The 11,383-nt window shown below is 34.5% G+C and overlaps 1 long non-coding RNA gene across 1 annotated transcript; it reads left to right on the top strand.

Moving 5' to 3' along the window:
• Nucleotides 1-255: 255 nt before the first annotated feature.
• On the top strand, nucleotides 256-4,856 carry LOC149795577 (uncharacterized). The gene is made up of 2 exons (XR_016422358.1): nucleotides 256-494; nucleotides 4,283-4,856. It is a non-coding gene; the product is annotated as an uncharacterized LOC149795577 (long non-coding RNA).
• Nucleotides 4,857-11,383: the final 6,527 nt, after the last annotated feature.

Below are 11,383 nucleotides of genomic sequence, written 5' to 3'. Positions count from 1 at the left end.
TACATACACATGATGCTGGTGATGGCATAGTGGACGTTGTTGCAATAATAATAATAATAATGACAGTCCAAACCCTTTAATCATTCACCTCTCTATCTCTCTCTATCTTTTGTGAGCCCAAAGAGCGAACAAACGAGTATATACCATTGTTTTTCGAAAACAAGTACCAGTATAAGTATTCCCTCTTATCTGCATCCACTTTACATTCATAACCATATCGACCCTGAGCTAAATGCGGTAGAGTACTTAATCATACCCCACATGGGATCTGAAATAGCGCGCCTGCCGCTGGTTGGCGTTGAACGCTTAATGAACAATAATGAGTGTAATTAAATCAATTTTCCTCTTGTAATGGTCATTTGGTATGACAATGACGTAGTTAGTGCAATGTAACGCTATATAAACCAGCCGCATTCGGCTATAAGTAATTTTAGCACAGAATTTTCTATAAAGAGCACAAGCGGACGTCTGGATACGACAAACCAGCTGAAATGGTATGTATCAAGTGTAGTTATTTGTATAGTTATATTTCATGTTCTTGTTATCTGTGTTGCGCTATATCTTTATCATTTTTAGAGATCTATAAATTAGGTTATTGACAACATATATTTTATATGTCTTCTGACCAAATAATTGAAAATCTCATACCATTTCTTCTATTTCAGCACAAAGCGTGTACAATATAAAATATCAAGTTGAAACGTACGCTTTCTCTTAATGTTACAGCCTTAAAACTATATATAAAAGGAACGTGCTAATTTATTTTTATGAAAACTCCGAAAAGATAAAACATTTAGATTCTATTATTAATGCGTGGTGAAAATGACGTTTAGCAGATGCTGCAGAACGTGGTGTTTTTGAATAGGTTGATTTTTCGCGACACTGTAAATTATCCTCAAATTGGCCCCTATAGGTTATAGCGTTTTAGTTCTGTCGGTACTTCATTTGCTTAAAGCGAGTCGGCATAAGAGTAAAAACAACGGTACTCACTTGTTACCTGAAGACATACCCTGTAATATTTTCCGCTGAACAATAAGATGAAGCTATACTCTGAATTAAGTTAAGCAAAATAACATATCAGTATATACTTTATGACATGCTACGCTGAATAAGTTAACACCCTAAGACATTTTAGGCTAAACGATAGATCAGTATATACCATAAGTGGCGTAGCAACGAAATCTGCCCCATTCCTCGCAAAACTTAATTCTGGGCCCCTATCCCAATAAAATGTTTGCCCCCCTCCCCCCGGGCCCGCCCTGCACCCCCACACGCTGTTTGGGCGGAAGCTATACCGCAGATTATACTATTTATTTATTTATGTATTGTGTTCAATGTTTTGTCGTTCGATGTATTTTGGGGAGCCGGGTGTCGCGCCGAGAGATCTAAGGCGCTCGTCTTTACAGAGCACTCACACATTTGTTCCTCTCCACGTGAGTTTGAGTTTTGGCTCATCCCTCGTATGTATGTGGGAAAGTTTGCCAATGGCTTTCTGTGGGTTAGTGCTGGCATTCGCAGTATGGAAGCTTCCATAAGAGTGACGTCATTCGCATTACGGAAGCTTCCCTTTGAACTGCAGTCATTGGTTGGTAGCTTCACATGGGCATGGCGCATCACGGGAAAAAATACGGAGGCTCCTTGCTTTCGTTAAAAGGGAGGCTGATACTTCCCTGCGGTCTCTGGAGCATCAGGAGTGTAACGCAATTGTCAACGAATCAGAGTTCATAACGTTATAAAATAATACAGTAAAATAGTGATGTCATATCGATGTCGTCATAACATAAGTGTGCACGTCATTTCGAGCTGCACAGCAATCGCTGATTAAGGTAGTCCACTTTTTTAAAAGTGGCAGAATGTTGCATTGTGGTTTGTCGAAATGTTTAAAGAATATGGCAATACGTCTAACAACTAAAGGCAGCGAGCTTCTAGCTCGTTACTTGAAATGCACCATTTGTTGCTTGTCTTATCTTCGAGATAGAGGAAAGGCGAGGTCTCGAAATGAACCGCTGATCATAGATTTTTCAACATGACGCACATTATTGGTTGTGCTGATTTTTGTTTATCTCGATAAAAAATGGTTAAAAGTGAGTAAATTTTCAGAGTTAACATATCACTACAATTAAATAGTAGAAACATTATGTATAACTCCGCTATTGTACTGATTCAGAACCTTGTTACTATTCTACTTCGCACTTTGTAGGTCTCGCCAGATTACTCTTCTAATGTAACTTCTAAACTACATCGTACCTGAAAAGCATGTCAGAGGAAACGTTGACATTTATTAAGTGATATCATCGAGTAATTTTTGGTTGTATTTTACCATTTATATCAGAGAGGAAACAATTGTGAAAATTAGTGTGTTTTGTACAGATCCGATTTTATATCTCATTCTACAGAAGAGGTTGATCACTTTTTATTAGGTCAGCTTTGTCGCCAATTCACCCATTTTAGCTGCTAATTTATTGACATCAGTCGCAACTTAAAGGTCAGTTCGACGCAAATGTATGCTGCCAGCTGCCATTCGGACCACCTTGGCTACTTACGAAACAAGAATAGACCTAGAAGTTGCGAAGGCATCGAACTATTTCTCAGTCATTGATACTGCCAATGCCATTGTAGAACTAGCAGATATCTTTCTAACAGACCGCGGTTTCTTTTTTCCGAAAAGTTTTCGGCGGACAAAATGTATTTTTCATAATGTACAATTATGCAAAATTTATATTTTTTAATTACATCCGAGACAGATTATTGTCTCGCAAAAGTAGTCGAGGTAATCCGAATGAAGCACACATGTCAATGATTTGCAGCCCTTAATGTTCACTTTAAAATGTATACTGTGCTGGTTGCAAAAAGCTAATGATGCCCAGCAGTGAACATTAACGGATGACTTGCAAAAATGTACACATCTATGGTATGAGCAAAAAGCTGTGTGCAAACACAAAAGCTAATACGGTGTACAAAGTGAAATCTAGATCATCTTCAGTTGTGCATGTTTCTGTCAAATTATATAACATACGCATATGTAACACGTATTGAGGAGCAGGTCCAAAAGGCCTTTCGGATAAAACGTTGTGCTCAACGTTTTTAGTCAACGTAAAACACAGATATGATTGATGTTGCAAGCGCAAATAATGCAAGTGAAAAGTATACATTTTTAACAAACCTTATTTTACCTCCGGCCATATGGTCAATGAAAACCACAACTTGTTGCTGATGTTGTTGCTGCTGTTGCTGTTGTGGAACTTGGAATTCTATTTTGGGAAAAATGAAGACATATGAATAAAAATCAGTTTGTAAACACTGTACGAGACGTCTATCTCATGACTTAAGCGATCATCTTCAACACTCGACTACAACCACTCTGCCTTCTAATGTACAACTGTAAAAACGTTCGACACCGTTAACGTGATTTCAGGTACTGCACAGTGTTTATATTTTATACTTTTTATTATTCAAAACAAAGGTATGGTGCCAAGAAAAAAGAACGCGATTCTTTGTTACATTCAAAAGTTTCCCAGGAGAGCAAAGCCAATCTGATTCTCAAAATGCCATCCTCAAGTTGACAGATAATTGAGAAACAATTGTGCCAATGAAAAAATAAGATTTTATATTTCATTTTTAATTAGTACTAAAAATGGGAAAGTCTTCATAGAGTTAATAATTATTTTAAGAAATGAGAATTTGTTATTCATTACATTAAAAAGCAGACCTAAATTTTAAGCCGGTGGTACCAGCGTCTAAACATTACCCATTGGTAAGGTCACTTGTGTTGTGATTTTGTGTTCTTTGTTTCTTTTGTTTCTTTAATAAAAACAGAAATGTCAACAGATTAAGAGTTTGTTATCTTAAAAGTTCGTTACAAGAGAATTTCAGAATGGAACAGTTGATGTAGTACTTTTCGTTAGGATAGAAACAAAAGGGTTCCAAACAAGGCTTGAAACTGCATCCGCATCTAATTCTGTACCATTTGCATCAGTTTCTCTTTATTTAATAACGTGGTGTCATCTGTCTTGACATCGTCAAGAGAAAATCTAATTATATTTTATAATTTTATAATATTATCTACCCTTCCTTCCTCTATCGGATTCAGACAAATGTGCTGAAAACAAACGCCGAGATAAATGAAAGTAAATAGTTTCGACTTATGTTATCAGCCTTACCGTTCAACTGTCATAAAAGCAAAATGTTACACACAATTCTTAAATCATTTCTAACTTTACAAAATTTATCCTGATTATTGCTGTTGTAACCTTTTTTCTTTTCTTTCTATATAATTTTCAAGGTTGTCAAGTTTTTCCTCGTGACCTGTTTGATAGCAATCATCATGGCTAAATATACCGAATCTGCGCCTGGGACTTTACGACATTCTAACAACAAGCGGTCCGTTTCCGGACCTCTGCTGGACCTCATGGAACAAAGATTCCTGGGAAAAGTTGATTCTATCCTCAGCGGAAACTGGCTGGAGGAGAACAAGGACAGGACGGACTTGTGTTTCTATTGTGACGAATATTTGCGAAGATGTGCCTACAGATACAACTGTGATGTCACAGAAGTTAGGACTAGAGGGTCATTTTGTCACAATGAATGTACTGCTGTATATTTTCGGTGTAAATTGGGCTGCTTGGATCATAAGTAAATGAACTTAATGCCGTTCGATAGTTTTCACGTTCATATATATGGCATATTTTTTATTATGTTGCATATATTATCACAATAAAGTCTACTTAAAGAAATGAAGGGGAAGAAAAGAAAACGTTTCGTACACGAAACTGAAAAGTTATCAGAATGTATAATTACTAACGTGTTTCATGTCCGCATTCTAAATGTTCAATGTTAATAAATCATCTATGATATTAGTTATTGTTGTTAAGTACATACATACATACATACATACATACATACATACATAGAGAGAGTACATATTATTTGTAATATGTAAATTAGAGACTGTCTTAAGAAGAAGAAAAACAAGAAACAAGCGATTCGAAGAAATTAGGTCTATCAGGGGAAATAATCTATATGATCCACCATCTATATGAAATTTTGATGTATATATTCATACATACAGACAGATAGACAGAGCGACCGACCGACAGACAGACAGACATGCATGTTCTGTTGTTTGGCATTTTTGTTATATGCGCTGATTCAGTCAACACTAATAAATTATCTATTTTAAGCAGGTCTAAACATGTTTCACCATCTCTGATTTAAAAAAAAATATAGCAACAGATTATGAATTGAAGGTATACGATAGCTGACTGCTGATGACATCATGGCTATTATTGATAGAGTAGGATTCATTAGGCATGTACATGCTGAATCTAGGCAAGCACCTTTGATGTGACCGAACCCTGTCTTTTATCGCATAATCATCTGGCAAAGGGTCATCTGATCTGCGTAAATAATGTTTTTAATAAAAGATAATTCTCATAGAAATGATCCAGGAAATATAAAATTAATTATACATGGTCTCGGGGTTTTTGTTCAAACTTTTACAAGAAGGAAGAATGCTTTACTTGTGGATTGTTTTTCCTACAACAACTAATTCGCCATTATTCATATTATTCCAATAAATCATTTCATGTTCACATTTATGTAATTTTGATACAAGTACATGGTTCTTGCTAGAAGGATCAAAACATTTGGCACATATTGTTAACTGGGCACACCACGCATGTTGTTAACAGGGCACACCACGCATGTTGTTAACAGGGCACACCACGTATGTTGTTAACAGGGTACACCACGCATGTTAAATGGGAGCACCATGCATGTTGTTATCAGGGTACACTACGCATGTTGTTAACAGGGCACACCACGCATGTTGTTAACAGGGTACACCACGCATGTTGTTAACAGGGTACACCAGGCATGTTGTTAACAGGGCACACCACGCATGTTGTTAACATGGTACACCACGCATGTTGTTAACAGGGTACACCACGCAGCGATGTTAACAGGGTACACCACGCAGCGATGGACGCATAATGATCCTGATCAGTTACAGACTGTACAGAAATCCAGAGTTATTCAAGATTTGGCTTGTCGCCAAACCAAAACCAAACCAACAATAAGATGCGCTATGCTTGAAGACTTGTCCTTAACCTAAAATAATCTGAAGCTGTCCAGTGATTAAAAGAATTGTGTTTTAGTCCGGAAAATCTGCTATATTAGGTACATTCACTCGATTTGTAAAAACAAAAAACTGCAGAAAACATGCCGTGCATCATTGACATTCTACAGGAGATATGCCTCACATTATTGTTACGTGTTTACGCTCTAATAAACAGTAACGAAAGAAAGAGTAAAAACAACAAGCTTTGAAAAACTTAACAAATAATTCATTTCCCTGGAAAAACAATGTAAAAATTTAACAAATTAAGAACTTACGGTTTTAAGAATCTAATCCAAAAATCATCCAAGAATAATCCACGAATTAAATTTTAGAAGTCCTAGTAATGAAATGTTCTAATGAAATCAAGTTCTAGTCCCGACGACACATCCAAAATGGAAGGCGATGACGTATACTGTAGCCAGTATAGAGCTGATGTGTACAGTCCTTTGTGAACCACAGAAAATAATATTCCGGTGTTTGAATTCCGAATAAAATTGAAATAAATGTCTTTGTCCAAGAATTCTGTATGAGCACTCAAATATTTCCAGGAAAAATAATTAATCTATTAGAATCCAAATAATTTGAATAAAAATTAAAATGTTATCTCCAAACTGGTCACAAACAAGCATTTTCCAGTGTAAAGTCTGAACTGAGAAAAATCTCTGTAAACAAAGGTTATACAGTGACTTGAAACGCAAAACAAGTTCCCGAATGTGAGACAACTCTAGAATTTTCGAGTAGTATTTACGTCTAAACGCACATATGACCTTAACAAAAACCAATCATTTTACTCTAAGAAGAAGATAAAAGTAAAAAGTTGTTTACATTTCTGCGTGATTTCAGAAGAACTAGGCCAAAAATAGAAAGAGTGTTTCTATTATTAGGTATTTATTTCAAGATTCAGGTCAGCTGAATTTTCTGGAAAATATCAAATTCCTAGTAAACAAAATTACATTACATTGACATGTAATGAAATTAAAAATATAATAAAATAAAACTTACAAACAGACAATTCAATTAAATCAAATATAAATTAAATCAAATACACATAAGACTATTCGTAGAGAAGTCAATAAAAGTATTGTTTTCAAACTTGTCTTCACGGTTGTAAAATCAACGGAGGTGAGGTGCTTTGAAATCTTGCCGCTCTCAGGATAAGAAAAAGTTGCTAAATTGAGGTGCTTTAACAATATACATTTCAACCTAGAAATATCTGCAGAAATGCGCAGCTTTTAAAAGCTGAACAAATACACTGTGCTCAATACATGGCTGTCAGCGCAAGCAGAAGAAAATCTACATAGATATGGTTCGTTCAAGATTTTTCACGGTCGGAAAATTACAAATGTTAAAAGTTCTTTCAAAACTTTCCAATCACCCCGAAGAAGATAAACAAAAATAGAAGATCTGAGTTGCTTGTAAAACATGAATTCAACGCAGGGAAAAAATAGAACCATCAAAGGAGAAGTATAAAACAAAGTGTTCTAGGAGTTTCTGCCTTCAGAGACTGTTTGAAAGGCTGCCTTTTAAGTTAACCAGCCAATTTTTTTGTAGAAGAACGTGGATGCGTTATGTTGCATAGACTAATTTTTAATTGCAGTTGTTTTCATTGGCTGCATTCTTTGCTGCACATATTACCCTTCATTATACTTTCATTTTAGTCTAGTGTAAAATATTTACAGATATAAATTTTATTTTATGCGTGAGAATATAAAGAATTAAATAAATAAGGGGCCATTAGTTGTTATTCAGAGTTAAATAAGGGGCCAGTGGTTATTTAATTATACAATTATAATTAAGTAAATATTAGGCCATTAGATGTTTAACCAGAATTAAATGAATAATGGTTCATTTGTTATTTAATTAGACTGTCAGTATGATTCCTTTCACATATTTCTTCTGAATTCCTTAACATGGTATGATAAGTGTAAGAACTCGTAGTCAAGAAAGACGAGTGCTTCCAAAAGGCATTGTATTTATTGGACAAAGCATAGGTGTAAAAAGGTTCGAAAAAGAAAGAAAGAAGAAAGCAATGATAAAAAGAATGTAATGGTATCTAGAACTGACTTTGGTCCCAAGTTCGGATTTAAATATTCTATTTAGCGAATATAGAAAGGCATAAAGATGAGAGAGAGAGAGAGAGAGAGATGGGGGTCTCCAAATGTTTATCGCCACGCTTCATGTATTGAAAATACTTATGGGATGAGTTGATCAAGTAAAATTAAAACGCCGGTCCATATATGCTGTTCTTGAAATTCTTAAGTAATGAATATTAAATTAGGTGACGAAAATTTGTAATTTCAAAACGATAAGTTTAGAATACTCGAGCCCTTTGATGTTCTCTGGAAGTTGGATTTATGATACACTTAATGTATGAAAATAGATTTTCATTCAATCTTGCAAATTAGAAAAATAAGACAAATCTGAGAAGCAATCTGAATTTCACATTATTGTCCCCCCCCCCCCCATGTAAGAAATTCTGTTTTATTCATATTTAAACCCAAACTCACTAACATGTGCTGAAAATAATGTTTATTAGGAATTCACGAGGAAGTTGCAGAAATGATTATGCCAGGTTATTTCCTTATACCCTATAACCTTGTTTGCTATATTATCAGTAGTGGAAAAAGTGAAAGTCCATGAACAGTTAACTGATTGTGTTTACCTACTGTATGTACTCGCTTATAGGTCGAGTCAAAGTGCAAACAACAAATATCCTGATCTGCCGTATCATAATGCGCCTGTAGTTCAGGGTCTATGTTGTTTGTTCTACTGAGTATTCCTCATAAACTGCACAGACCCAGATCTGCCGGTGCATCTGGATCTGTGCAGTTTGCAATTGGACTCGCTTTATGACCGAGTACGGACCGTATTTGTACTAGTATGTTTTTATTTTATCAAATTCAGCGAAAACAACTCATTTAAATTCGACATTATCTTTAGGCAATATTTAGCTAGCTGGCTTGTTCTTTCATGAGCTTTAATTTTCCTTAACAGCCACAAATCAGAACGCAAAGCCAGCAACAGATTTTGCAGACCATGAAACGTATCTAATCCTCTTTATATTTGGTTCAAAATATTTATCATTCTATACACAAACATATAGGAAAAAGCCATATCTTATCTCCTGCTTTTATTTTGTAAAACATGTTATGACAATTTATGGCAAAAGAGCCCATCCCAGCACCAACTGAGAAGTACATAAGAAAGAAACAAAATACCACGTATAGTGAGAGGTTATTTTGTAGATCTTTTCTATACTTTAGACAATCGAAATTTTGAGATCCTAGCTTAAGGTTGCACCGTATTTTTTAGTATTTTCTTAAATCGTATTATATAGTGCTCATAAAACGTTATCGAGAGTATTTAATTCGTTATTTTTTTTATTATTTGTAACTTTTAGTAGGCTTTTATCAGCATTTTAAGTACTAAGGTTTGCCCAATATGCAAGAAACACGATAATTACAATTAGAGTGATTCAGTTGACTCTCGTAGTTCTTAATTCCATAGTTTCAAACGTATGTGATCATTAAGTACACCTCCAGTTTGTCTGGATAAATAGCTTTGTATATATCGAACAAACAGACCCCATGTATACAGTTTAATAATTACCAAAAACGAAATATTGACTATATTCTAATAAATTAATTAGAACATACGAATTAGATAAACAATCATCAAAGCGTATACAAACTGGCTTTCTTCGGGCAAGTCAAGTTCAATGTCACACTGGTATAAACAGCTAAATCGTATTATATAATTCACATAATTAAAAAGATATTCTGGAGAAAAATATTAATAAAGTAGCAAGCCCTTATATGAAAATGAACGTTCCTCGCACCTCATATTCTTTTAGATTTTGACGCTGCCGAAAATTTGTTTTACCCAGGGCTATTTCAATATTAGCACATCTACTTTCCACAGTAATACACGAACACGGTGACTGAATCCTACTATAAATCTATAATCACAGATTACATTTAAACAAAAATAACAGAAAAGAAACTTGTCTATGTTTGTAGGATAAAACATGACGCTTGCCAGGTATTTTCCTGGGGTTTTTTGTGTTCAATCACTGCAAGAAAAGAATTCCTTAGTTTTATTATCTACGTATTTAGCAGAATCTCCTGACTAATCAGTAAAGTCGTTGTAGAGAAAAGATAATACAAAATCTAACTTGGGTACAATACAGTTACTGCAAAGGGAGATTCATTGAACAGATGGTGATTATCATCATAATATAGACTGGAATAAATGAACACAAGCAAAACTACAATGGAACGAAACTGAAACTGAGATTAAAGTCGAAGAACAGTTTGATATATTAGATGAAAAAATTTGACCAGGAAGCAAAGGTAGATATTCGATATTTTTCTTTAAGATAATTTGTTTTAATTTATATGTTGATACGTGGAGAATAAGATCAGGAATATAGTCATTAGATCTACCATACTGAGAACAAAATAAACAAGCCTGTCTTGATGTATAAATATAGACAATAGATGTTGTGGGGTTTTAGGATATCTTTTTTTTTTTTAAATATGCAATAGAAACTATTTTAAACTATCCTGGGTTTCACATGTATAAACAGCAAAATTATATCTTCAAGAAATATATGCAATACTTTAATAGCTGTCTAGTAAATATACAGGGGATAAAATCAAATTGTAAATGAATTTAATATATCATATTTCAGTCAATGTCTATGAACCGGTTTAAAACCTTATAAGACTAGTTAGAATAACAGAGACAGAGACAGACAGACAGAGGATGCAGATTTGTAGTCGTATTTAAAAGTGGCATTGATAAAGGGCAAATAATTTTCATTAGTATCAATTTGGAATGAAAGATTTATCATCATTTATTTAATCTTCGTTTAACCAACATAAAAATCTAAAGCGCCATTGTGAGAAACCCTTGATTTATTTTATTTATATTTTGTATTGAAATTACATGAACCCAGAAGGTAATGTAGCCAAACAACGAACACGACTGATATAATGACAGATGTGATTCTGCTGTAAAATTAAAAACCTACCGAAACTAACTAAAGACTCCTTAGATTCTCTATTGTAATTTGGAATGGTATTATTGAGCTAAAGCGTACTGAGGCATGACTACTAACCCAAATACGTCATGGACAATAACAACAGCAAAATAGTCTTACTAACCCAAATACGTCATGGACAATAACAACAGCAAAATAGTCTTTGTACAAGTAGTATACCAAAATATATGGGAAGACTGTATAGTGAAATTACAGGAATT

Source organism: Sinohyriopsis cumingii, chromosome 7, assembly GCF_028554795.1.
Source record: "Sinohyriopsis cumingii isolate HCF-2022 chromosome 7, ASM2855479v2, whole genome shotgun sequence".
Lineage (NCBI taxonomy): Eukaryota > Metazoa > Mollusca > Bivalvia > Unionida > Unionidae > Sinohyriopsis > Sinohyriopsis cumingii.
This window is presented reverse-complemented; position numbering and strand designations above follow the sequence as displayed.